This window comes from Arachis hypogaea, chromosome 3 (assembly GCF_003086295.3).
Source record: "Arachis hypogaea cultivar Tifrunner chromosome 3, arahy.Tifrunner.gnm2.J5K5, whole genome shotgun sequence".
Lineage (NCBI taxonomy): Eukaryota > Viridiplantae > Streptophyta > Magnoliopsida > Fabales > Fabaceae > Arachis > Arachis hypogaea.
In genome coordinates this window covers 54,203,134-54,208,658 of record NC_092038.1, presented here as the reverse complement: position 1 = coordinate 54,208,658, position 5,525 = coordinate 54,203,134, and positions in this window count along the sequence as shown.

Sequence of the window (5,525 nt, the reverse complement as noted above, 5' to 3'; positions counted from 1 at the left end):
ATAAGATAAGTAGTTAGCCATTAGCGACACCTATGAAGTTTAGGTCAGCTAGGGTTACAGTATTTAAAACAGTTGACAACAGTATTTCTTATCTTTCCCAAGATACATCAAGCCTCTATAGGCAGTTCCAAAATAAATAATTACATATATCATAAAGGTTTTACAAAATAAGGGAGAGAATCTAAGTAAAATGTAAAATAGGAATCAAGTAAACTTCATCGCCTCCCAGATGAATCACAATCATGTGACTCACCAGAACTGCATCTGAGAATCCTAACCATAGATTTTTAGTACGGTAAAAATGCAAATAAATAAACGCACTATAATAGAAATCACTAAGCATCTTAAGCTTTCTTTCATCAATTATTCACCTAGGTTCTAATCCATGATTTGATAACTGTCCTAGGGATCTAAGTCTAATTCAATTTTTCATCTTTCCCAGCTTTTCAAACTTTTCACTTTCAATTTAGACAGAAGTAACCCTCAGCGTCAACCGACACAAGCATGAGGGACCTCTCATTTGTTCTCGCACAAGCAAAACAAACAAAATAATACACAATTAAATTCAAGTACAACATATAGTATATAGACATTTATTTATGCACAAATAGGCAATCAATACAAGAAGGACAAACCAAACAATCTAAACAATGCAAATGATATATTGGTAGGGTATAGGGTGTAACAATCTAAAATTCTTTCCCACAGATCTCCAAAAACCAACTATTAGGATCTGTTGGTAGGATCTGTTGGGAGGATTTGTTGGAAAGAAGTACAAACCCAAACAATCTAAACAATGCAAATGAAAGTTTCCCTTAAAGTCTCAGTTGGAGGATCTGTTGGGAAAGAATTTTATACGACCAAGTGTCTCTCCGTGGGGTGCTCCAGTGTTACTGGTGAAGAAGAAGGATGGGAGTATGCGAATCTGTGTGGATTACAGGCAACTGAACAAGGTTACAATAAAGAATAAGTACCCATTGCCGAGAATTGATGATCTCATGGATCAGTTACAAGGAGCTGGAGTTTTCTCCAAGATCGACTTGCGATCCGGTTATCACCAGATAAGGGTGAGGGGTGAGGATATCCCTAAACCGCTTTTAGAACTCGTTATGGTCATTACGAGTACACTGTAATGTCTTTTGGGTTGACGAATGCTCCTGCAGTGTTTATGGATTACATGAATAGAGTTTTCCGTCCGTTTTTGGATAAATTCGTTGTTGTCTTCATTGATGACATACTGATTTACTCCAAGACTGAAGAAGCGCATGCGAAACACTTGAGGACCGTATTGCAGATTCTAAAGGAGAAGAAACTTTATGCAAACTGTCTAAGTGCGAGTTTTGGAAGAGTGAGGTGAAGTTTTTGGGTCACGTGGTGAGTAAGAAGGGAATAGCCGTAGATCCAACTAAGGTGGAGGCTGTAATGGATTGGAAACAACCAACCACCGTAACAGAGATAAGGAGTTTTCTGGGTTTAGCTGGCTATTACCGAAGGTTTATCAAGGGCTTTTCACAGATAGCTTTGCCAATGACAAAGTTAACCCGCAAAGACACTCCGTTTGTTTGGACTCCTGAATGCGAGGAGAGCTTTCAGACATTGAAGAAAAAGTTGACTACTGCACCTGTGTTAGTGATACCCGAGCTGAATGAGCCATTTGAGGTGTATTGTGATGCCTCATTGAAGGGTCTAGGATGCGTGCTGATGCAGCATCATAATGTGGTGGCGTATGCCTCACGACAGTTGAGACCTCATGAAGTTAGTTACCCTACGCACGATTTGGAACTCGCTGCAGTTGTATTTGCCTTGAAGGTGTGGAGGCATTATCTCTATGGGGTTAAGTTCCAAGTTTTCTCTGATCATAAGAGCTTGAAGTACCTCTTTGATCAGAAAGAGCTTAATATGAGGCAGAGAAGGTGGATGGAATTGTTGAAAGACTACGACTTTGAGTTGCATTACCATCCGGGAAAGGCGAATGTAGTGGCAGATGCGTTGAGTCGGAAGTCGTTATATGCGGCTTGGATGATGCTTCAAGAGGAGAAGTTGCTCAAGGGATTCGAGAGTCTGAAAATTGGTGCTCGAGAAGTATCCGGAACTTTGTGTTTGAGCCGATTAGAAATCTCAAGTGACTTTAAGTCCGCACTCCTAAAGGCTCATCAAAATGAGGAAGCGTTATGGAAGGTGTTACCGGCTATTGAGCAAGGAAAACGGTGGAGAGTGTCGGAAGAAAAAGATGGGTTTTGGAGAATCAAGGGTAGGATCATTGTGCCGGATGTTGGCACTTTGAGGCAAGATATTTTAAAGGAGGCACACAAAAGCGGATTCTCCATTCACCCGGGAAGTACTAAGATGTACCATGATTTAAAGGCAATGTTCTGGTGGCCGGGAATGAAGAATGATGTGGCGGAATATATTTCAAAGTGCTTAACTTGTCAAAAGGTAAAGATTGAACATCAAAGACCTTCCGGGATGTTGCAACCTTTAGAGATTCCACAATGGAAGTGGGAAAGTATTGCAATGGACTTTGTGTCGGGATTGCCAAGGACTAGGGCTGGTTTTGATGCTATTTGGGTGATTGTGGACCGACTGACGAAGTCAGCTCACTTTTTGCCCATTCGGATGACTTACACACTTGAGGAGCTAGCACGGTTATACAAAAAGGAGATTGTGAGACTTCATGGTGTACCTGCTACTATAATCTCTGATAGAGATCCTCGTTTCACTTCAAGGTTTTGGGGTGCATTTCAGAAAGCTTTTGGAACCCGATTAAGCTTGAGCACGGCTTACCATCCTCAAACAGATGGTCAATCCGAGAGGACGATCCAAACACTAGAGGATATGTTGAAAGCTTGTGTTTTGGACCAACCGGTGAGTTGGGATCGGTATATGCCATTAGTGGAGTTTGCATACAATAATAGTTATCATGCGAGCATTGGAATGGCTCCGTATGAGGCCTTGTATGGGAGGAAATGTCAATCTCCACTATGTTGGTATGAAGCTGGAGAGAAAAGCTTGTTGGGGCCGGAAATGATAGCTGAGACTACTGAACAAGTCAAGAAAATCCGTGATAGGATGCTTACGGCGCAGAGTCGTCAAAAGAGTTACGCCGATCAGAGGCGAAAACCCTTAGAATTTGAGGAAGGAGAACATGTTTTCCTTAAGGTTACTCCGACCACGGGAGTAGGTAGGGCGATTAAAGCAAAGAAGTTGAATCCTCGATACATTGGTCCATTTCAGATCCTGGAGAGGATTGGGCCGGTGGCGTATCGGATGGCTCTACCACCTCATCTTTCGAATCTGCACGACGTGTTTCACGTGTCGCAGCTTCGGAAGTACACTCCTGATGCTAGCCATGTGTTGGAACCTGAGTCGGTTCAGTTAAGGGAAGATTTGACGCTTCCAGTGGCTCCGGTCAGAATCGATGATACTAGTATCAAACGATTGCGTGGAAAAGAGGTTTCATTGGTCAAAGTGGCATGGAGTCGAGGCGGTGTTGAGGAACACACTTGGGAACTTGAGTCAGAGATGCGAACGGACTATCCGCATTTATTCTCAGGTAATTGCACTTGAATTTTGTGGACAAAATTCCCAATTAGGTGGGTAGAATGTAAAACCCGGTTAATTAACGGCTAATTAACCCATAAATGAGAATTTATTCTAGAAAGCCTAAAATGTAATTTTTGTGGCTAAATATGATAGAGGAGATTGAGACGAGAATTTCGGTACCAATTTTATAGAAATCGGACCAAGATTGGACCGAACGGGCCAAACCGGGCCAATTGGACCTAAAGTGGGCCCTTGGCCCAACATAACTAAAGCAAAACCCTAGTTTTCAGCACTCTCTCTCCTCATTAGCCACACAAACACGCTGAAAAGAGAGGAAATGGGCGAAGAACACTCTCTCAAACCTCTATCTCTCACTTGATCTTCAAACCACCATAACTTTTGATCTAGAGCTCCGATTGCCGCTCCGTTTGCGGCCACGCGTTCACCGCGGAGAGCTCTACAAAACCCATACAATCAATCTTGAGGTAAGCCACAAGTTTCTGTTCGAAATTCCAGCCCTTATTTTCGAGTTTCATGGGTGAAATGTTGAGATTTTGGGTTCTTTGATGTTATAGGACCCAACTCTCTTGAAGGAGAAGGTTAATCTTGTCTCCTTGGATCTTGAGTGTGGTAAGATTCTCAACCCTAGTGTATTTTGTTGTTTTATGATGTTTGGATTTTGAGATGTTGTGTATGGGTATGATGATTGTGGCTTAGGTTGTGTATATGTGAATATTGGAGCTTGATTGGTGATTTTGAAAAGCTTGGAGAGGGTTTGGTGGTGAAAAATCTGTTCTTGGAGGTATTGAGGCCTTGAGAGCTTGTGGATAAGTGGTTTGGAAGTGCTCCGGTGGAGCTTGGGAAAATCGGCTAAGGTATGGTTTCGGTTTCCCGTATCTAATATGTAATGTGGTAGGAAATACTTAGGCTAGAGGCCCTAAGATAGGCATTGAAATGTTGATGTTGTTGAATGATTGAGATATATGATGTGGTCATATATGTGATGATGATTAATGATGCCTTGATGGTATGATGTATGAGAAATATGCATGTTGTGATATATGCTTGATGATTGGTTATGGTTGAATTGTGGGTTAAACCATGTTGATGGTGAGTATGATATTGATTGCGTACAATGATGATTTATTGGATTGGTGTTGTTGAGAATTGGCATGAGGAAGAGTGTATGATATTTCATATGTTTGAGTTTGAGCCACTTGGGTGAAGTGGGTTAGAATGATGAGATAGTGATTTTGTATATTTGTGGTAAAGTGTCAATGTGTGAGTTGAGGAGGCTTGATGTTGAAATTGATGTATTTTGATTGATTTCAAAGGAAAGGGATGAGAATGGCATGTTTTGATTGATTTTGAAAAGAGTTGGAAATGGCTTGTTTTGAAAATGGCACTTTGTGGTTTTTATGAAAAAGATGGTTTTTGGGCATACTTTGGCGGGACATAACTTGGACTACGGATCTCTGTTTTGTACCAAATCTTTTTAGAAATGAAATTGGATCCGGGATGTCCATGCCGTTCGAAGAACGGGTGAAAAACGATTTAAAATGAGAAAGTTATGTCCGTTGGAAGATTGGGGTTTAAATTGGTGAATTCTGCAGCTTTTAACTTAGAAAATTTTTAGCAGAATGACCCCTTGCGCGTGGGCGCACTTGGCGCGTGCGCGCCGTTCTTCCCGAAAATGCCATCCACGCGTGAGCGTGATGTGCGCGGGCGCGCCGATGGTGCTGCACCCAATACCCAGCCATTTTCCAGAGAGTTATGCCAGAAATGTGCTAGTGTTGTGCCTGGGGCACGAGAACACCCACGCGTACGCGTGGTTGACGCGTACGCGTCGATTGGCAAATTTTTAATCCACGCGTTAGCGTGCATGACGCTTGCGCGTCGATGAAGTTTTTGAGGCCATCCACGCGTGCGCGTGGAGTGCGCGTACGCGCGGACCTGTTTTCATCCCAAAGTTGATTTTTGAG